The sequence below is a fragment of the Leiobunum rupestre genome, chromosome 1 (assembly GCF_980474605.1).
Source record: "Leiobunum rupestre chromosome 1, qqLeiRupe1.1.hap1, whole genome shotgun sequence".
NCBI classification, from domain to species: domain Eukaryota; kingdom Metazoa; phylum Arthropoda; class Arachnida; order Opiliones; family Sclerosomatidae; genus Leiobunum; species Leiobunum rupestre.
In genome coordinates this window covers 65,221,069-65,241,265 of record NC_143384.1, presented here as the reverse complement: position 1 = coordinate 65,241,265, position 20,197 = coordinate 65,221,069, and the positions used below count along the sequence as shown (strand labels likewise).

Below are 20,197 nucleotides of genomic sequence, written 5' to 3'. Positions count from 1 at the left end.
CAGACGAACGTCGGTAAATAGTTTAATTTTTGGATTTCGAATTACATAAGTTCCGTTTTTTTCCAAGGTCACGAATAAATCCTTAATCAGATCGGTCGAACGTTTCTTAAGTTCAAATTAAAGGAACGACTTTCAAGCTGCGGCTCTACCCCGGACCGTTAAATGATTTGTTTAAGGTTCTCCAGACTAAGCAAATTGAGCGTTTCTCAAAGCGGAAAAGACGTTACATTGCCGTTAGTTATAAAACCGGCAACGAATAAAAAATCGCTACATTTACCCGCCCGAACTGGGGCTCGAACCCAGGACCGTTAGGTTAAAAGCCTAACGCTCTACCGACTGAGCTATCCGGGCTCTGCGGTATTCTATCTTCATGAAAAATGTGGTAATGGACGGGACATTTATTCTCTCCAGTTAATATAACATTTTAACCATATTTCGTTAGGGACGTTCTAACGATTGAAAGGTCGCAACTCGAGAAGCGTCGTTGACTGGGAGGAGTGGCGTCCTCTTGTAATCCAGCGTCTTGGAAGTCGGAATTCGAGGATGGTGTGAGGGTGGAGACTCTGATGATCATCACGCTGTGGAGATTTAACGTCCGCCCGAAGTTTACCGTCAATATGGTGCGCTCGGGGGAGCTCGAAGTGAACCAGGTTTCTTAACGAGGTACGTAGCGGCTTAGGGCAGAAATGCAGCAAGCAAAAGTACCCGCGGAAAACCGTCATAGGGTTGCGTTTAAGAGCAGGGTCTGATTATCAGACCACCCAAGAAAGTCAAACTCGATTCTTTTGGCTTTTGTTTAAACTAACATGAAAAAGAGTTGCTATGAAAAAGAAAAAAACGGGAATATTTTTTGAAAACAAAACTTTTTTTTAAAAATTCCATTATCGCCGACGATAAATAATGTTGGTGACAGTGACCAATTGTCATCTCTATCAATGCCAGACGAACGTCGGTAAATAGTTTAATTTTTGGATTTCGAATTACATAAGTTCCGTTTTTTTCCAAGGTCACGAATAAATCCTTAATCAGATCGGTCGAACGTTTCTTAAGTTCAAATTAAAGGAACGACTTTCAAGCTGCGGCTCTACCCCGGACCGTTAAATGATTTGTTTAAGGTTCTCCAGACTAAGCAAATTGAGCGTTTCTCAAAGCGGAAAAGACGTTACATTGCCGTTAGTTATAAAACCGGCAACGAATAAAAAATCGCTACATTTACCCGCCCGAACTGGGGCTCGAACCCAGGACCGTTAGGTTAAAAGCCTAACGCTCTACCGACTGAGCTATCCGGGCTCTGCCGTATTCTATCTTCATGAAAAATGTGGTAATGGACGGGACATTTATTCTCTCCAGTTAATATAACATTTTAACCATATTTCGTTAGGGACGTTCTAACGATTGAAAGGTCGCAACTCGAGAAGCGTCGTTGACTGGGAGGAGTGGCGTCCTCTTGTAATCCAGCGTCTTGGAAGTCGGAATTCGAGGATGGTGTGAGGGTGGAGACTCTGATGATCATCACGCTGTGGAGATTTAACGTCCGCCCGAAGTTTACCGTCAATATGGTGCGCTCGGGGGAGCTCGAAGTGAACCAGGTTTCTTAACGAGGTACGTAGCGGCTTAGGGCAGAAATGCAGCAAGCAAAAGTACCCGCGGAAAACCGTCATAGGGTTGCGTTTAAGAGCAGGGTCTGATTATCAGACCACCCAAGAAAGTCAAACTCGATTCTTTTGGCTTTTGTTTAAACTAACATGAAAAAGAGTTGCTATGAAAAAGAAAAAAACGGGAATATTTTTTGAAAACAAAACTTTTTTTAAAAAATTCCATTATCGCCGACGATAAATAATGTTGGTGACAGTGACCAATTGTCATCTCTATCAATGCCAGACGAACGTCGGTAAATAGTTTAATTTTTGGATTTCGAATTACATAAGTTCCGTTTTTTTCCAAGGTCACGAATAAATCCTTAATCAGATCGGTCGAACGTTTCTTAAGTTCAAATTAAAGGAACGACTTTCAAGCTGCGGCTCTACCCCGGACCGTTAAATGATTTGTTTAAGGTTCTCCAGACTAAGCAAATTGAGCGTTTCTCAAAGCGGAAAAGACGTTACATTGCCGTTAGTTATAAAACCGGCAACGAATAAAAAATCGCTACATTTACCCGCCCGAACTGGGGCTCGAACCCAGGACCGTTAGGTTAAAAGCCTAACGCTCTACCGACTGAGCTATCCGGGCTCTGCCGTATTCTATCTTCATGAAAAATGTGGTAATGGACGGGACATTTATTCTCTCCAGTTAATATAACATTTTAACCATATTTCGTTAGGGACGTTCTAACGATTGAAAGGTCGCAACTCGAGAAGCGTCGTTGACTGGGAGGAGTGGCGTCCTCTTGTAAACCAGCGTCTTGGAAGTCGGAATTCGAGGATGGTGTGAGGGTGGAGACTCTGATGATCATCACGCTGTGGAGATTTAACGTCCGCTCAAAGTTTACCGTCAATATGGTGCGCTCGGGGGAGCTCGAAGTGAACCAGGTTTCTTAACGAGTCACGTAGCGGCTTAGGGCAGAAATGCAGCAAGCAAAAGTACCCGCGGAAAACCGTCGTAGGGTTGCGTTTAAGAGCAGGGTTTGATTATCAGACCACCCAAGAAAGTCAAACTCGATTCTTTCGGCTTTTGTTTAAACTAACATGAAAAAGAGTTGCTATGAAAAAGAAAAAAACGGGAATATTTTTTGAAAACAAAACTTTTTTTTAAAAATTCCATTATCGCCGACGATAAATAATGTTGGTGACAGTGACAAATTGTCATCTCTATCAATGCCAGACGAACGTCGGTAAATAGTTTAATTTTTGGATTTCGAATTACATAACTTCCGTTTTTTTTCAAGGTCACGAATATATCCTTAATCAGATCGGCCAAACGTTTCTTAAGTTCAAATTAAAGGAACGGCTTTCAAGCTGCGGCTCTACCCCGGACCGTTAAATGATTTGTTTAAGGTTCTCCAGACTAAGCAAATTGAGCGTTTCTCAAAGCGGAAAAGACGTTACATTGCCGTTAGTTATAAAACTGACAACGAATAAAAAATCGCTACATTTACCCGCCCGAACTGGGGCTCGAACCCAGGACCGTTAGGTTAAAAGCCTAACGCTCTACCGACTGAGCTATCCGGGCTCTGCCGTATTTTATCTTCATGAAAAATGTGGTAATGGACGGAACATTTATTCTCTCCAGTTAATATAACATTTTAACCATATTTCGTTAGGGACGTTCTAACGATTGAAAGGTCGCAACTCGAGAAGCGTCGTTGACTGGGAGGAGTGGCGTCCTCTTGTAATCCAGCGTCTTGGAAGTCGGAATTCGAGGATGGTGTGAGGGTGGAGACTCTGATGATCATCACGCTGTGGAGATTTAACGTCCGCTCGAAGTTTACCGTCAATATGGTGCGCTCGGGGGAGCTCGAAGTGAACCAGGTTTCTTAACGAGGTACGTAGCGGCTTAGGGCAGAAATGCAGCAAGCAAAAGTACCCGCGGAAAACCGTCGTAGGGTTGCGTTTAAGAGCAGGGTTTGATTATCAGACCACCCAAGAAAGTCAAACTCGATTCTTTTGGCTTTTGTTTAAACTAACATGAAAAAGAGTTGCTATGAAAAAGAAAAAAACGGGAATATTTTTTGAAAACAAAACTTTTTTTTAAAAATTCCATTATCGCCGACGATAAATAATGTTGGTGACAGTGACCAATTGTCATCTCTATCAATGCCAGACGAACGTCGATAAATAGTTTAATTTTTGGATTTCGAATTACATAACTTCCGTTTTTTTTCAAGGTCACGAATATATCCTTAATCAGATCGGCCGAACGTTTCTTAAGTTCAAATTAAAGGAACGGCTTTCAAGCTGCGGCTCTACCCCGGACCGTTAAATGATTTGTTTAAGGTTCTCCAGACTAAGCAAATTGAGCGTTTCTCAAAGCGGAAAAGACGTTACATTGCCGTTAGTTATAAAACTGACAACGAATAAGAAATCGCTACATTTACCCGCCCGAAGTGGGGCTCGAACCCAGGACCGTTAGGTTAAAAGCCTAACGCTCTACCGACTGAGCTATCCGGGCTCTGCCGTATTCTATCTTCATGAAAAATGTGGTAATGGACGGGACATTTATTCTCTCCAGTTAATATAACATTTTAACCATATTTCGTTAGGGACGTTCTAACGATTGAAAGGTCGCAACTCGAGAAGCGTCGTTGACTGGGAGGAGTGGCGTCCTCTTGTAATCCAGCGTCTTGGAAGTCGGAATTCGAGGATGGTGTGAGGGTGGAGACTCTGATGATCATCACGCTGTGGAGATTTAACGTCCGCTCGAAGTTTACCGTCAATATGGTGCGCTCGGGGGAGCTCGAAGTGAACCAGGTTTCTTAACGAGGTACGTAGCGGCTTAGGGCAGAAATGCAGCAAGCAAAAGTACCCGCGGAAAACCGTCATAGGGTTGCGTTTAAGAGCAGGGTCTGATTATCAGACCACCCAAGAAAGTCAAACTCGATTCTTTTGGCTTTTGTTTAAACTAACATGAAAAAGAGTTGCTATGAAAAAGAAAAAAACGGGAATATTTTTTGAAAACAAAACTTTTTTTTAAAAATTCCATTATCGCCGACGATAAATAATGTTGGTGACAGTGACCAATTGTCATCTCTATCAATGCCAGACGAACGTCGGTAAATAGTTTAATTTTTGGATTTCGAATTACATAAGTTCCGTTTTTTTCCAAGGTCACGAATAAATCCTTAATTAGATCGGTCGAACGTTTCTTAAGTTCAAATTAAAGGAACGACTTTCAAGCTGCGGCTCTACCCCGGACCGTTAAATGATTTGTTTAAGGTTCTCCAGACTAAGCAAATTGAGCGTTTCTCAAAGCGGAAAAGACGTTACATTGCCGTTAGTTATAAAACCGGCAACGAATAAAAAATCGCTACATTTTCCCGCCCGAACTGGGGCTCGAACCCAGGACCGTTAGGTTAAAAGCCTAACGCTCTACCGAAAGAGCTATCCGGGCTCTGCCGTATTCTATCTTCATGAAAAATGTGGTAATGGACGGGACATTTATTCTCTCCAGTTAATATAACATTTTAACCATATTTCGTTAGGGACGTTCTAACGATTGAAAGGTCGCAACTCGAGAAGCGTCGTTGACTGGGAGGAGTGGCGTCCTCTTGTAATCCAGCGTCTTGGAAGTCGGAATTCGAGGATGGTATGAGGGTGGAGACTCTGATGATCATCACGCTGTGGAGATTTAACGTCCGCACGAAGTTTACCGTCAATATGGTGCGCTCGGGGGAGCTCGGAGTGAACCAGGTTTCTTAACGAGGTACGTACCGGCTTAGGGCAGAAATGCAGCAAGCAAAAGTACCCGCGGAAAACCGTCATAGGGTTGCGTTTAAGAGCAGGGTCTGATTATCAGACCACCCAAGAAAGTCAAACTCGATTCTTTTGGCTTTTGTTTAAACTAACATGAAAAAGAGTTGCTATGAAAAAGAAAAAAACGGGAATATTTTTTGAAAACAAAACTTTTTTTTAAAAATTCCATTATCGCCGACGATAAATAATGTTGGTGACAGTGACCAATTGTCATCTCTATCAATGCCAGACGAACGTCGGTAAATAGTTTAATTTTTGGATTTCGAATTACATAACTTCCGTTTTTTTTCAAGGTCACGAATATATCCTTAATCAGATCGGCCAAACGTTTCTTAAGTTCAAATTAAAGGAACGGCTTTCAAGCTGCGGCTCTACCCCGGACCGTTAAATGATTTGTTTAAGGTTCTCCAGACTAAGCAAATTGAGCGTTTCTCAAAGCGGAAAAGACGTTACATTGCCGTTAGATATAAAACTGACAACGAATAAAAAATCGCTACATTTACCCGCCCGAACTGGGGCTCGAACCCAGGACCGTTAGGTTAAAAGCCTAACGCTCTACCGACTGAGCTATCCGGGCTCTGCCGTATTTTATCTTCATGAAAAATGTGGTAATGGACGGAACATTTATTCTCTCCAGTTAATATAACATTTTAACCATATTTCGTTAGGGACGTTCTAACGATTGAAAGGTCGCAACTCGAGAAGCGTCGTTGACTGGGAGGAGTGGCGTCCTCTTGTAATCCAGCGTCTTGGAAGTCGGAATTCGAGGATGGTGTGAGGGTGGAGACTCTGATGATCATCACGCTGTGGAGATTTAACGTCCGCTCGAAGTTTACCGTCAATATGGTGCGCTCGGGGGAGCTCGAAGTGAACCAGGTTTCTTAACGAGGTACGTAGCGGCTTAGGGCAGAAATGCAGCAAGCAAAAGTACCCGCGGAAAACCGTCGTAGGGTTGCGTTTAAGAGCAGGGTTTGATTATCAGACCACCCAAGAAAGTCAAACTCGATTCTTTTGGCTTTTGTTTAAACTAACATGAAAAAGAGTTGCTATGAAAAAGAAAAAAACGGGAATATTTTTTGAAAACAAAACTTTTTTTAAAAAATTCCATTATCGCCGACGATAAATAATGTTGGTGACAGTGACCAATTGTCATCTCTATCAATGCCAGACGAACGTCGATAAATAGTTTAATTTTTGGATTTCGAATTACATAACTTCCGTTTTTTTTCAAGGTCACGAATATATCCTTAATCAGATCGGCCGAACGTTTCTTAAGTTCAAATTAAAGGAACGGCTTTCAAGCTGCGGCTCTACCCCGGACCGTTAAATGATTTGTTTAAGGTTCTCCAGACTAAGCAAATTGAGCGTTTCTCAAAGCGGAAAAGACGTTACATTGCCGTTAGTTATAAAACTGACAACGAATAAGAAATCGCTACATTTACCCGCCCGAACTGGGGCTCGAACCCAGGACCGTTAGGTTAAAAGCCTAACGCTCTACCGACTGAGCTATCCGGGCTCTGCCGTATTTTATCTTCATGAAAAATGTGGTAATGGACGGAACATTTATTCTCTCCAGTTAATATAACATTTTAACCATATTTCGTTAGGGACGTTCTAACGATTGAAAGGTCGCAACTCGAGAAGCGTCGTTGACTGGGAGGAGTGGCGTCCTCTTGTAATCCAGCGTCTTGGAAGTCGGAATTCGAGGATGGTGTGAGGGTGGAGACTCTGATGATCATCACGCTGTGGAGATTTAACGTCCGCTCGAAGTTTACCGTCAATATGGTGCGCTCGGGGGAGCTCGAAGTGAACCAGGTTTCTTAACGAGGTACGTAGCGGCTTAGGGCAGAAATGCAGCAAGCAAAAGTACCCGCGGAAAACCGTCGTAGGGTTGCGTTTAAGAGCAGGGTTTGATTATCAGACCACCCAAGAAAGTCAAACTCGATTCTTTTGGCTTTTGTTTAAACTAACATGAAAAAGAGTTGCTATGAAAAAGAAAAAAACGGGAATATTTTTTGAAAACAAAACTTTTTTTTAAAAATTCCATTATCGCCGACGATAAATAATGTTGGTGACAGTGACCAATTGTCATCTCTATCAATGCCAGACGAACGTCGATAAATAGTTTAATTTTTGGATTTCGAATTACATAACTTCCGTTTTTTTTCAAGGTCACGAATATATCCTTAATCAGATCGGCCGAACGTTTCTTAAGTTCAAATTAAAGGAACGGCTTTCAAGCTGCGGCTCTACCCCGGACCGTTAAATGATTTGTTTAAGGTTCTCCAGACTAAGCAAATTGAGCGTTTCTCAAAGCGGAAAAGACGTTACATTGCCGTTAGTTATAAAACTGACAACGAATAAGAAATCGCTACATTTACCCGCCCGAAGTGGGGCTCGAACCCAGGACCGTTAGGTTAAAAGCCTAACGCTCTACCGACTGAGCTATCCGGGCTCTGCCGTATTCTATCTTCATGAAAAATGTGGTAATGGACGGGACATTTATTCTCTCCAGTTAATATAACATTTTAACCATATTTCGTTAGGGACGTTCTAACGATTGAAAGGTCGCAACTCGAGAAGCGTCGTTGACTGGGAGGAGTGGCGTCCTCTTGTAATCCAGCGTCTTGGAAGTCGGAATTCGAGGATGGTGTGAGGGTGGAGACTCTGATGATCATCACGCTGTGGAGATTTAACGTCCGCTCGAAGTTTACCGTCAATATGGTGCGCTCGGGGGAGCTCGAAGTGAACCAGGTTTCTTAACGAGGTACGTAGCGGCTTAGGGCAGAAATGCAGCAAGCAAAAGTACCCGCGGAAAACCGTCATAGGGTTGCGTTTAAGAGCAGGGTCTGATTATCAGACCACCCAAGAAAGTCAAACTCGATTCTTTTGGCTTTTGTTTAAACTAACATGAAAAAGAGTTGCTATGAAAAAGAAAAAAACGGGAATATTTTTTGAAAACAAAACTTTTTTTTAAAAATTCCATTATCGCCGACGATAAATAATGTTGGTGACAGTGACCAATTGTCATCTCTATCAATGCCAGACGAACGTCGGTAAATAGTTTAATTTTTGGATTTCGAATTACATAAGTTCCGTTTTTTTCCAAGGTCACGAATAAATCCTTAATTAGATCGGTCGAACGTTTCTTAAGTTCAAATTAAAGGAACGACTTTCAAGCTGCGGCTCTACCCCGGACCGTTAAATGATTTGTTTAAGGTTCTCCAGACTAAGCAAATTGAGCGTTTCTCAAAGCGGAAAAGACGTTACATTGCCGTTAGTTATAAAACCGGCAACGAATAAAAAATCGCTACATTTTCCCGCCCGAACTGGGGCTCGAACCCAGGACCGTTAGGTTAAAAGCCTAACGCTCTACCGAAAGAGCTATCCGGGCTCTGCCGTATTCTATCTTCATGAAAAATGTGGTAATGGACGGGACATTTATTCTCTCCAGTTAATATAACATTTTAACCATATTTCGTTAGGGACGTTCTAACGATTGAAAGGTCGCAACTCGAGAAGCGTCGTTGACTGGGAGGAGTGGCGTCCTCTTGTAATCCAGCGTCTTGGAAGTCGGAATTCGAGGATGGTATGAGGGTGGAGACTCTGATGATCATCACGCTGTGGAGATTTAACGTCCGCACGAAGTTTACCGTCAATATGGTGCGCTCGGGGGAGCTCGGAGTGAACCAGGTTTCTTAACGAGGTACGTACCGGCTTAGGGCAGAAATGCAGCAAGCAAAAGTACCCGCGGAAAACCGTCATAGGGTTGCGTTTAAGAGCAGGGTCTGATTATCAGACCACCCAAGAAAGTCAAACTCGATTCTTTTGGCTTTTGTTTAAACTAACATGAAAAAGAGTTGCTATGAAAAAGAAAAAAACGGGAATATTTTTTGAAAACAAAACTTTTTTTTAAAAATTCCATTATCGCCGACGATAAATAATGTTGGTGACAGTGACCAATTGTCATCTCTATCAATGCCAGACGAACGTCGGTAAATAGTTTAATTTTTGGATTTCGAATTACATAAGTTCCGTTTTTTTCCAAGGTCACGAATAAATCCTTAATCAGATCGGTCGAACGTTTCTTAAGTTCAAATTAAAGGAACGACTTTCAAGCTGCGGCTCTACCCCGGACCGTTAAATGATTTGCTTAAGGTTCTCCAGACTAAGCAAATTGAGCGTTTCTCAAAGCGGAAAAGACGTTACATTTCCGTTAGTTATAAAACCGGCAACCAATAAAAAATCGCTACATTTACACGCCCGAAATGGGGCTCGAACCCAGGACCGTTAGGTTAAAAGCCTAACGCTCTACCGACTGAGCTATCCGGGCTCTGCCGTATTCTATCTTCATGAAAAATGTGGTAATGGACGGGACATTTACTCTCTCCAGTTAATATAACATTTTAACCATATTTCGTTAGGGACGTTCTAACGATTGAAAGGTCGCAACTCGAGAAGCGTCGTTGACTGGGAGGAGTGGCGTCCTCTTGTAATCCAGCGTCTTGGAAGTCGGAATTCGAGGATGGTGTGAGGGTGGAGACTCTGATGATCATCACGCTGTGGAGATTTAACGTCCGCACGAAGTTTACCGTCAATATGGTGCGCTCGGGGGAGCTCGAAGTGAACCAGGTTTCTTAACGAGGTACGTAGCGGCTTAGGGCAGAAATGCAGCAAGCAAAAGTACCCGCGGAAAACCGTCATAGGGTTGCGTTTAAGAGCAGGGTCTGATTATCAGACCACCCAAGAAAGTCAAACTCGATTCTTTTGGCTTTTGTTTAAACTAACATGAAAAAGAGTTGCTATGAAAAAGAAAAAAACGGGAATATTTTTTGAAAACAAAACTTTTTTTTAAAAATTCCATTATCGCCGACGATAAATAATGTTGGTGACAGTGACCAATTGTCATCTCTATCAATGCCAGACGAACGTCGGTAAATAGTTTAATTTTTGGATTTCGAATTACATAAGTTCCGTTTTTTTCCAAGGTCACGAATAAATCCTTAATCAGATCGGTCGAACGTTTCTTAAGTTCAAATTAAAGGAACGACTTTCAAGCTGCGGCTCTACCCCGGACCGTTAAATGATTTGTTTAAGGTTCTCCAGACTAAGCAAATTGAGCGTTTCTCAAAGCGGAAAAGACGTTACATTGCCATTAGTTATAAAACCGGCAACGAATAAAAAATCGCTACATTTACCCGCCCGAACTGGGGCTCGAACCCAGGACCGTTAGGTTAAAAGCCTAACGCTCTACCGACTGAGCTATCCGGGCTCTGCCGTATTCTATCTTCATGAAAAATGTGGTAATGGACGGGACATTTATTCTCTCCAGTTAATATAACATTTTAACCATATTTCGTTAGGGACGTTCTAACGATTGAAAGGTCGCAACTCGAGAAGCGTCGTTGACTGGGAGGAGTGGCGTCCTCTTGTAATCCAGCGTCTTGGAAGTCGGAATTCGAGGATGGTGTGAGGGTGGAGACTCTGATGATCATCACGCTGTGGAGATTTAACGTCCGCACGAAGTTTACCGTCAATATGGTGCGCTCGGGGGAGCTCGAACTGAACCAGGTTTCTTAACGAGGTACGTAGCGGCTTAGGGCAGAAATGCAGCAAGCAAAAGTACCCGCGGAAAACCGTCGTAGGGTTGCGTTTAAGAGCAGGGTTTGATTATCAGACCACCCAAGAAAGTCAAACTCGATTCTTTTGGCTTTTGTTTAATCTAACATGAAAAAGAGTTGCTATGAAAAAGAAAAAAACGGGAATATTTTTTGAAAACAAAACTTTTTTTTAAAAATTCCATTATCGCCGACGATAAATAATGTTGGTGACAGTGACCAATTGTCATCTCTATCAATGCCAGACGAACGTCGGTAAATAGTTTAATTTTTGGATTTCGAATTACATAACTTCCGTTTTTTTTTCAAGGTCACGAATATATCCTTAATCAGATCGGCCGAACGTTTCTTAAGTTCAAATTAAAGGAACGCCTTTCAAGCTGCGGCTCTACCCCGGACCGTTAAATGATTTGTTTAAGGTTATCCAGACTAAGCAAATTGAGCGTTTCTCAAAGCGGAAAAGACGTTACATTGCCGTTAGTTATAAAACTGACAACGAATAAAAAATCGCTACATTTACCCGCCCGAACTGGGGCTCGAACCCAGGACCGTTAGGTTAAAAGCCTAACGCTCTACCGACTGAGTTATCCTGGCTCTGCCGTATTCTATCGTCATGAAAAATGTGGTAATGGACGAGACATTTATTCTCTCCAGTTAATATAACATTTTAACCATATTTCGTTAGGGACGTTCTAACGATTGAAAGGTCGCAACTCGAGAAGCGTCGTTGACTGGGAGGAGTGGCGTCCTCTTGTAATCCAGCGTCTTGGAAGTCGGAATTCGAGGATGGTGTGAGGGTGGAGACTCTGATGATCATCACGCTGTGGAGATTTAACGTCCGCTCGAAGTTTACCGTCAATATGGTGCGCTCGGGGGAGCTCGAAGTGAACCAGGTTTCTTAACGAGGTACGTAGCGGCTTAGGGCAGAAATGCAGCAAGCAAAAGTACCCGCGGAAAACCGTCGTAGGGTTGCGTTTAAGAGCAGGGTTTGATTATCAGACCACCCAAGAAAGTCAAACTCGATTCTTTTGGCTTTTGTTTAAACTAAGATGAAAAAGAGTTGCTATGAAAAAGAAAAAAACGGGAATATTTTTTGAAAACAAAACTTTTTTTTAAAAATTCCATCATCGCCGACGATAAATAATGTTGGTGACAGTGACCAATTGTCATCTTTATCAATGCCAGACGAATGTCGGTAAATAGTTTAATTTTTGGATTTCGAATTACATAACTTCCGTTTTTTTTTCAAGGTCACGAATATATCCTTAATCAGATCGGCCGAACGTTTCTTAAGTTCAAATTAAAGGAACGCCTTTCAAGCTGCGGCTCTACCCCGGACCGTTAAATGATTTGTTTAAGGTTATCCAGACTAAGCAAATTGAGCGTTTCTCAAAGCGGAAAAGACGTTACATTGCCGTTAGTTATAAAACTGACAACGAATAAAAAATCGCTACATTTACCCGCCCGAACTGGGGCTCGAACCCAGGACCGTTAGGTTAAAAGCCTAACGCTCTACCGACTGAGTTATCCTGGCTCTTCCGTATTCTATCGTCATGAAAAATGTGGTAATGGACGAGACATTTATTCTCTCCAGTTAATATAACATTTTAACCATATTTCGTTAGGGACGTTCTAACGATTGAAAGGTCGCAACTCGAGAAGCGTCGTTGACTGGGAGGAGTGGCGTCCTCTTGTAATCCAGCGTCTTGGAAGTCGGAATTCGAGGATGGTGTGAGGGTGGAGACTCTGATGATCATCACGCTGTGGAGATTTAACGTCCGCTCGAAGTTTACCGTCAATATGGTGCGCTCGGGGGAGCTCGAAGTGAACCAGGTTTCTTAACGAGGTACGTAGCGGCTTAGGGCAGAAATGCAGCAAGCAAAAGTACCCGCGGAAAACCGTCGTAGGGTTGCGTTTAAGAGCAGGGTTTGATTATCAGACCACCCAAGAAAGTCAAACTCGATTCTTTTGGCTTTTGTTTAAACTAAGATGAAAAAGAGTTGCTATGAAAAAGAAAAAAACGGGAATATTTTTTGAAAACAAAACTTTTTTTAAAAAATTCCATTATCGCCGACGATAAATAATGTTGGTGACAGTGACCAATTGTCATCTCTATCAATGCCAGACGAACGTCGGTAAATAGTTTAATTTTTGGATTTCGAATTACATAACTTCCGTTTTTTTTTCAAGGTCACGAATATATCCTTAATCAGATCGGCCGAACGTTTCTTAAGTTCAAATTAAAGGAACGGCTTTCAAGCTGCGGCTCTACCCCGGACCGTTAAATGATTTGTTTAAGGTTATCCAGACTAAGCAAATTGAGCGTTTCTCAAAGCGGAAAAGACGTTACATTGCCGTTAGTTATAAAACTGACAACGAATAAAAAATCGCTACATTTACCCGCCCGAACTGGGGCTCGAACCCAGGACCGTTAGGTTAAAAGCCTAACGCTCTACCGACTGAGTTATCCTGGCTCTGCCGTATTCTATCGTCATGAAAAATGTGGTAATGGACGAGACATTTATTCTCTCCAGTTAATATAACATTTTAACCATATTTCGATAGGGACGTTCTAACGATTGAAAGGTCGCAACTCGAGAAGCGTCGTTGACTGGGAGGAGTGGCGTCCTCTTGTAATCCAGCGTCTTGGAAGTCGGAATTCGAGGATGGTGTGAGGGTGGAGACTCTGATGATCATCACGCTGTGGAGATTTAACGTCCGCTCGAAGTTTACCGTCAATATGGTGCGCTCGGGGGAGCTCGAAGTGAACCAGGTTTCTTAACGAGGTACGTAGCGGCTTAGGGCAGAAATGCAGCAAGCAAAAGTACCCGCGGAAAACCGTCGTAGGGTTGCGTTTAAGAGCAGGGTTTGATTATCAGACCACCCAAGAAAGTCAAACTCGATTCTTTTGGCTTTTGTTTAAACTAAGATGAAAAAGAGTTGCTATGAAAAAGAAAAAAACGGGAATATTTTTTGAAAACAAAACTTTTTTTTAAAAATTCCATTATCGCCGACGATAAATAATGTTGGTGACAGTGACCAATTGTCATCTTTATCAATGCCAGACGAACGTCGGTAAATAGTTTAATTTTTGGATTTCGAATTACATAACTTCCGTTTTTTTTTCAAGGTCACGAATATATCCTTAATCAGATCGGCCGAACGTTTCTTAAGTTCAAATTAAAGGAACGCCTTTCAAGCTGCGGCTCTACCCCGGACCGTTAAATGATTTGTTTAAGGTTATCCAGACTAAGCAAATTGAGCGTTTCTCAAAGCGGAAAAGACGTTACATTGCCGTTAGTTATAAAACTGACAACGAATAAAAAATCGCTACATTTACCCGCCCGAACTGGGGCTCGAACCCAGGACCGTTAGGTTAAAAGCCTAACGCTCTACCGACTGAGTTATCCTGGCTCTGCCGTATTCTATCGTCATGAAAAATGTGGTAATGGACGAGACATTTATTCTCTCCAGTTAATATAACATTTTAACCATATTTCGTTAGGGACGTTCTAACGATTGAAAGGTCGCAACTCGAGAAGCGTCGTTGACTGGGAGGAGTGGCGTCCTCTTGTAATCCAGCGTCTTGGAAGTCGGAATTCGAGGATGGTGTGAGGGTGGAGACTCTGATGATCATCACGCTGTGGAGATTTAACGTCCGCTCGAAGTTTACCGTCAATATGGTGCGCTCGGGGGAGCTCGAAGTGAACCAGGTTTCTTAACGAGGTACGTAGCGGCTTAGGGCAGAAATGCAGCAAGCAAAAGTACCCGCGGAAAACCGTCGTAGGGTTGCGTTTAAGAGCAGGGTTTGATTATCAGACCACCCAAGAAAGTCAAACTCGATTCTTTTGGCTTTTGTTTAAACTAAGATGAAAAAGAGTTGCTATGAAAAAGAAAAAAACGGGAATATTTTTTGAAAACAAAACTTTTTTTTAAAAATTCCATTATCGCCGACGATAAATAATGTTGGTGACAGTGACCAATTGTCATCTTTATCAATGCCAGACGAACGTCGGTAAATAGTTTAATTTTTGGATTTCGAATTACATAACTTCCGTTTTTTTTTCAAGGTCACGAATATATCCTTAATCAGATCGGCCGAACGTTTCTTAAGTTCAAATTAAAGGAACGCCTTTCAAGCTGCGGCTCTACCCCGGACCGTTAAATGATTTGTTTAAGGTTATCCAGACTAAGCAAATTGAGCGTTTCTCAAAGCGGAAAAGACGTTACATTGCCGTTAGTTATAAAACTGACAACGAATAAAAAATCGCTACATTTACCCGCCCGAACTGGGGCTCGAACCCAGGACCGTTAGGTTAAAAGCCTAACGCTCTACCGACTGAGTTATCCTGGCTCTTCCGTATTCTATCGTCATGAAAAATGTGGTAATGGACGAGACATTTATTCTCTCCAGTTAATATAACATTTTAACCATATTTCGTTAGGGACGTTCTAACGATTGAAAGGTCGCAACTCGAGAAGCGTCGCTGACTGGGAGGAGTGGCGTCCTCTTGTAATCCAGCGTCTTGGAAGTCGGAATTCGAGGATGGTGTGAGGGTGGAGACTCTGATGATCATCACGCTGTGGAGATTTAACGTCCGCTCGAAGTTTACCGTCAATATGGTGCGCTCGGGGGAGCTCGAAGTGAACCAGGTTTCTTAACGAGGTACGTAGCGGCTTAGGGCAGAAATGCAGCAAGCAAAAGTACCCGCGGAAAACCGTCGTAGGGTTGCGTTTAAGAGCAGGGTTTGATTATCAGACCACCCAAGAAAGTCAAACTCGATTCTTTTGGCTTTTGTTTAAACTAAGATGAAAAAGAGTTGCTATGAAAAAGAAAAAAACGGGAATATTTTTTGAAAACAAAACTTTTTTTTAAAAATTCCATTATCGCCGACGATAAATAATGTTGGTGACAGTGACCAATTGTCATCTCTATCAATGCCAGACGAACGTCGGTAAATAGTTTAATTTTTGGATTTCGAATTACATAACTTCCGTTTTTTTTTCAAGGTCACGAATATATCCTTAATCAGATCGGCCGAACGTTTCTTAAGTTCAAATTAAAGGAACGGCTTTCAAGCTGCGGCTCTACCCCGGACCGTTAAATGATTTGTTTAAGGTTATCCAGACTAAGCAAATTGAGCGTTTCTCAAAGCGGAAAAGACGTTACATTGCCGTTAGTTATAAAACTGACAACGAATAAAAAATCGCTACATTTACCCGCCCGAACTGGGGCTCGAACCCAGTACCGTTAGGTTAAAAGCCTAACGCTCTACCGACTGAGTTATCCTGGCTCTGCCGTATTCTATCGTCATGAAAAATGTGGTAATGGACGAGACATTTATTCTCTCCAGTTAATATAACATTTTAACCATATTTCGTTAGGGACGTTCTAACGATTGAAAGGTCGCAACTCGAGAAGCGTCGTTGACTGGGAGGAGTGGCGTCCTCTTGTAATCCAGCGTCTTGGAAGTCGGAATTCGAGGATGGTGTGAGGGTGGAGACTCTGATGATCATCACGCTGTGGAGATTTAACGTCCGCTCGAAGTTTACCGTCAATATGGTGCGCTCGGGGGAGCTCGAAGTGAACCAGGTTTCTTAACGAGGTACGTAGCGGCTTAGGGCAGAAATGCAGCAAGCAAAAGTACCCGCGGAAAACCGTCGTAGGGTTGCGTTTAAGAGCAGGGTTTGATTATCAGACCACCCAAGAAAGTCAAACTCGATTCTTTTCGCTTTTGTTTAAACTAAGATGAAAAAGAGTTGCTATGAAAAAGAAAAAAACGGGAATATTTTTTGAAAACAAAACTTTTTTTTAAAAATTCCATTATCGCCGACGATAAATAATGTTGGTGACAGTGACCAATTGTCATCTCTATCAATGCCAGACGAACGTCGGTAAATAGTTTAATTTTTGGATTTCGAATTACATAACTTCCGTTTTTTTTTCAAGGTCACGAATATATCCTTAATCAGATCGGCCGAACGTTTCTTAAGTTCAAATTAAAGGAACGGCTTTCAAGCTGCGGCTCTACCCCGGACCGTTAAATGATTTGTTTAAGGTTATCCAGACTAAGCAAATTGAGCGTTTCTCAAAGCGGAAAAGACGTTACATTGCCGTTAGTTATAAAACTGACAACGAATAAAAAATCGCTACATTTACCCGCCCGAACTGGGGCTCGAACCCAGTACCGTTAGGTTAAAAGCCTAACGCTCTACCGACTGAGTTATCCTGGCTCTGCCGTATTCTATCGTCATGAAAAATGTGGTAATGGACGAGACATTTATTCTCTCCAGTTAATATAACATTTTAACCATATTTCGTTAGGGACGTTCTAACGATTGAAAGGTCGCAACTCGAGAAGCGTCGTTGACTGGGAGGAGTGGCGTCCTCTTGTAATCCAGCGTCTTGGAAGTCGGAATTCGAGGATGGTGTGAGGGTGGAGACTCTGATGATCATCACGCTGTGGAGATTTAACGTCCGCTCGAAGTTTACCGTCAATATGGTGCGCTCGGGGGAGCTCGAAGTGAACCAGGTTTCTTAACGAGGTACGTAGCGGCTTAGGGCAGAAATGCAGCAAGCAAAAGTACCCGCGGAAAACCGTCGTAGGGTTGCGTTTAAGAGCAGGGTTTGATTATCAGACCACCCAAGAAAGTCAAACTCGATTCTTTTGGCTTTTGTTTAAACTAAGATGAAAAAGAGTTGCTATGAAAAAGAAAAAAACGGGAATATTTTTTGAAAACAAAACTTTTTTTTAAAAATTCCATTATCGCCGACGATAAATAATGTTGGTGACAGTGACCAATTGTCATCTTTATCAATGCCAGACGAACGTCGGTAAATAGTTTAATTTTTGGATTTCGAATTACATAACTTCCGTTTTTTTTTCAAGGTCACGAATATATCCTTAATCAGATCGGCCGAACGTTTCTTAAGTTCAAATTAAAGGAACGCCTTTCAAGCTGCGGCTCTACCCCGGACCGTTAAATGATTTGTTTAAGGTTATCCAGACTAAGCAAATTGAGCGTTTCTCAAAGCGGAAAAGACGTTACATTGCCGTTAGTTATAAAACTGACAACGAATAAAAAATCGCTACATTTACCCGCCCGAACTGGGGCTCGAACCCAGGACCGTTAGGTTAAAAGCCTAACGCTCTACCGACTGAGTTATCCTGGCTCTTCCGTATTCTATCGTCATGAAAAATGTGGTAATGGACGAGACATTTATTCTCTCCAGTTAATATAACATTTTAACCATATTTCGTTAGGGACGTTCTAACGATTGAAAGGTCGCAACTCGAGAAGCGTCGCTGACTGGGAGGAGTGGCGTCCTCTTGTAATCCAGCGTCTTGGAAGTCGGAATTCGAGGATGGTGTGAGGGTGGAGACTCTGATGATCATCACGCTGTGGAGATTTAACGTCCGCTCGAAGTTTACCGTCAATATGGTGCGCTCGGGGGAGCTCGAAGTGAACCAGGTTTCTTAACGAGGTACGTAGCGGCTTAGGGCAGAAATGCAGCAAGCAAAAGTACCCGCGGAAAACCGTCGTAGGGTTGCGTTTAAGAGCAGGGTTTGATTATCAGACCACCCAAGAAAGTCAAACTCGATTCTTTTGGCTTTTGTTTAAACTAAGATGAAAAAGAGTTGCTATGAAAAAGAAAAAAACGGGAATATTTTTTGAAAACAAAACTTTTTTTTAAAAATTCCATTATCGCCGACGATAAATAATGTTGGTGACAGTGACCAATTGTCATCTCTATCAATGCCAGACGAACGTCGGTAAATAGTTTAATTTTTGGATTTCGAATTACATAACTTCCGTTTTTTTTTCAAGGTCACGAATATATCCTTAATCAGATCGGCCGAACGTTTCTTAAGTTCAAATTAAAGGAACGGCTTTCAAGCTGCGGCTCTACCCCGGACCGTTAAATGATTTGTTTAAGGTTATCCAGACTAAGCAAATTGAGCGTTTCTCAAAGCGGAAAAGACGTTACATTGCCGTTAGTTATAAAACTGACAACGAATAAAAAATCGCTACATTTACCCGCCCGAACTGGGGCTCGAACCCAGTACCGTTAGGTTAAAAGCCTAACGCTCTACCGACTGAGTTATCCTGGCTCTGCCGTATTCTATCGTCATGAAAAATGTGGTAATGGACGAGACATTTATTCTCTCCAGTTAATATAACATTTTAACCATATTTCGTTAGGGACGTTCTAACGATTGAAAGGTCGCAACTCGAGAAGCGTCGTTGACTGGGAGGAGTGGCGTCCTCTTGTAATCCAGCGTCTTGGAAGTCGGAATTCGAGGATGGTGTGAGGGTGGAGACTCTGATGATCATCACGCTGTGGAGATTTAACGTCCGCTCGAAGTTTACCGTCAATATGGTGCGCTCGGGGGAGCTCGAAGTGAACCAGGTTTCTTAACGAGGTACGTAGCGGCTTAGGGCAGAAATGCAGCAAGCAAAAGTACCCGCGGAAAACCGTCGTAGGGTTGCGTTTAAGAGCAGGGTTTGATTATCAGACCACCCAAGAAAGTCAAACTCGATTCTTTTGGCTTTTGTTTAAACTAAGATGAAAAAGAGTTGCTATGAAAAAGAAAAAAACGGGAATATTTTTTGAAAACAAAACTTATTTTTAAAAATTCCATTATCGCCGACGATAAATAATGTTGGTGACAGTGACCAATTGTCATCTCTATCAATGCCAGACGAACGTCGGTAAATAGTTTAATTTTTGGATTTCGAATTACATAACTTCCGTTTTTTTTTCAAGGTCACGAATATATCCTTAATCAGATCGGCCGAACGTTTCTTAAGTTCAAATTAAAGGAACGCCTTTCAAGCTGCGGCTCTACCCCGGACCGTTAAATGATTTGTTTAAGGTTATCCAGACTAAGCAAATTGAGCGTTTCTCAAAGCGGAAAAGACGTTACATTGCCGTTAGTTATAAAACTGACAACGAATAAAAAATCGCTACATTTACCCGCCCGAACTGGGGCTCGAACCCAGGACCGTTAGGTTAAAAGCCTAACGCTCTACCGACTGAGTTATCCTGGCTCTGCCGCATTCTATCGTCATGAAAAATGTGGTAATGGACGAGACATTTATTCTCTCCAGTTAATATAACATTTTAACCATATTTCGTTAGGGACGTTCTAACGATTGAAAGGTCGC

At 42.2% G+C, this 20,197-nt stretch overlaps 31 non-coding genes across 31 annotated transcripts; 21 read left to right on the top strand and 10 right to left on the bottom strand.

Annotated features, from left to right (window-relative positions):
• Window positions 1–278: 278 nt before the first annotated feature.
• Window positions 279–351, bottom strand: TRNAK-UUU (transfer RNA lysine (anticodon UUU)). Its single transcript has one exon. It is a non-coding gene; the product is annotated as a tRNA-Lys (tRNA).
• Window positions 352–487: 136 nt separating this feature from the next.
• On the top strand, window positions 488–786 carry LOC149965296 (signal recognition particle RNA). Its single transcript, XR_016474764.1, has one exon.
• A 431-nt stretch (window positions 787–1,217) lies between these two features.
• TRNAK-UUU (transfer RNA lysine (anticodon UUU)) lies at window positions 1,218–1,290 on the bottom strand. The gene has a single exon. It is a non-coding gene; the product is annotated as a tRNA-Lys (tRNA).
• A 136-nt stretch (window positions 1,291–1,426) lies between these two features.
• Window positions 1,427–1,725, top strand: LOC149965294 (signal recognition particle RNA). Its single transcript, XR_016474753.1, has one exon.
• Window positions 1,726–2,156: 431 nt separating this feature from the next.
• TRNAK-UUU (transfer RNA lysine (anticodon UUU)) lies at window positions 2,157–2,229 on the bottom strand. The gene has a single exon. It is a non-coding gene; the product is annotated as a tRNA-Lys (tRNA).
• Window positions 2,230–2,365: 136 nt separating this feature from the next.
• LOC149965292 (signal recognition particle RNA) lies at window positions 2,366–2,664 on the top strand. The gene has a single exon (XR_016473251.1).
• A 431-nt stretch (window positions 2,665–3,095) lies between these two features.
• Window positions 3,096–3,168, bottom strand: TRNAK-UUU (transfer RNA lysine (anticodon UUU)). The gene has a single exon. It is a non-coding gene; the product is annotated as a tRNA-Lys (tRNA).
• Window positions 3,169–3,304: 136 nt separating this feature from the next.
• LOC149965290 (signal recognition particle RNA) lies at window positions 3,305–3,603 on the top strand. The gene has a single exon (XR_016473636.1).
• A 431-nt stretch (window positions 3,604–4,034) lies between these two features.
• Window positions 4,035–4,107, bottom strand: TRNAK-UUU (transfer RNA lysine (anticodon UUU)). Its single transcript has one exon. It is a non-coding gene; the product is annotated as a tRNA-Lys (tRNA).
• Window positions 4,108–4,243: 136 nt separating this feature from the next.
• LOC149965288 (signal recognition particle RNA) lies at window positions 4,244–4,542 on the top strand. Its single transcript, XR_016474166.1, has one exon.
• Window positions 4,543–5,182: 640 nt separating this feature from the next.
• LOC149965287 (signal recognition particle RNA) lies at window positions 5,183–5,481 on the top strand. The gene has a single exon (XR_016473565.1).
• A 431-nt stretch (window positions 5,482–5,912) lies between these two features.
• On the bottom strand, window positions 5,913–5,985 carry TRNAK-UUU (transfer RNA lysine (anticodon UUU)). The gene has a single exon. It is a non-coding gene; the product is annotated as a tRNA-Lys (tRNA).
• Window positions 5,986–6,121: 136 nt separating this feature from the next.
• On the top strand, window positions 6,122–6,420 carry LOC149965285 (signal recognition particle RNA). The gene has a single exon (XR_016473635.1).
• A 431-nt stretch (window positions 6,421–6,851) lies between these two features.
• Window positions 6,852–6,924, bottom strand: TRNAK-UUU (transfer RNA lysine (anticodon UUU)). The gene has a single exon. It is a non-coding gene; the product is annotated as a tRNA-Lys (tRNA).
• Window positions 6,925–7,060: 136 nt separating this feature from the next.
• On the top strand, window positions 7,061–7,359 carry LOC149965283 (signal recognition particle RNA). Its single transcript, XR_016473634.1, has one exon.
• Window positions 7,360–7,790: 431 nt separating this feature from the next.
• Window positions 7,791–7,863, bottom strand: TRNAK-UUU (transfer RNA lysine (anticodon UUU)). The gene has a single exon. It is a non-coding gene; the product is annotated as a tRNA-Lys (tRNA).
• Window positions 7,864–7,999: 136 nt separating this feature from the next.
• LOC149965281 (signal recognition particle RNA) lies at window positions 8,000–8,298 on the top strand. The gene has a single exon (XR_016474165.1).
• Window positions 8,299–8,938: 640 nt separating this feature from the next.
• LOC149965280 (signal recognition particle RNA) lies at window positions 8,939–9,237 on the top strand. The gene has a single exon (XR_016473563.1).
• A 431-nt stretch (window positions 9,238–9,668) lies between these two features.
• Window positions 9,669–9,741, bottom strand: TRNAK-UUU (transfer RNA lysine (anticodon UUU)). Its single transcript has one exon. It is a non-coding gene; the product is annotated as a tRNA-Lys (tRNA).
• A 136-nt stretch (window positions 9,742–9,877) lies between these two features.
• On the top strand, window positions 9,878–10,176 carry LOC149965278 (signal recognition particle RNA). The gene has a single exon (XR_016473823.1).
• Window positions 10,177–10,607: 431 nt separating this feature from the next.
• Window positions 10,608–10,680, bottom strand: TRNAK-UUU (transfer RNA lysine (anticodon UUU)). The gene has a single exon. It is a non-coding gene; the product is annotated as a tRNA-Lys (tRNA).
• Window positions 10,681–10,816: 136 nt separating this feature from the next.
• LOC149965276 (signal recognition particle RNA) lies at window positions 10,817–11,115 on the top strand. The gene has a single exon (XR_016473599.1).
• A 641-nt stretch (window positions 11,116–11,756) lies between these two features.
• Window positions 11,757–12,055, top strand: LOC149965275 (signal recognition particle RNA). Its single transcript, XR_016473633.1, has one exon.
• A 641-nt stretch (window positions 12,056–12,696) lies between these two features.
• On the top strand, window positions 12,697–12,995 carry LOC149965274 (signal recognition particle RNA). The gene has a single exon (XR_016473632.1).
• Window positions 12,996–13,636: 641 nt separating this feature from the next.
• Window positions 13,637–13,935, top strand: LOC149965273 (signal recognition particle RNA). The gene has a single exon (XR_016473631.1).
• Window positions 13,936–14,576: 641 nt separating this feature from the next.
• Window positions 14,577–14,875, top strand: LOC149965272 (signal recognition particle RNA). Its single transcript, XR_016473630.1, has one exon.
• A 641-nt stretch (window positions 14,876–15,516) lies between these two features.
• LOC149965271 (signal recognition particle RNA) lies at window positions 15,517–15,815 on the top strand. The gene has a single exon (XR_016473629.1).
• Window positions 15,816–16,456: 641 nt separating this feature from the next.
• Window positions 16,457–16,755, top strand: LOC149965270 (signal recognition particle RNA). The gene has a single exon (XR_016473628.1).
• A 641-nt stretch (window positions 16,756–17,396) lies between these two features.
• On the top strand, window positions 17,397–17,695 carry LOC149965269 (signal recognition particle RNA). Its single transcript, XR_016473627.1, has one exon.
• A 641-nt stretch (window positions 17,696–18,336) lies between these two features.
• On the top strand, window positions 18,337–18,635 carry LOC149965268 (signal recognition particle RNA). The gene has a single exon (XR_016473626.1).
• A 641-nt stretch (window positions 18,636–19,276) lies between these two features.
• Window positions 19,277–19,575, top strand: LOC149965267 (signal recognition particle RNA). Its single transcript, XR_016473625.1, has one exon.
• The last annotated feature ends 622 nt before the right edge of the window (window positions 19,576–20,197 follow it).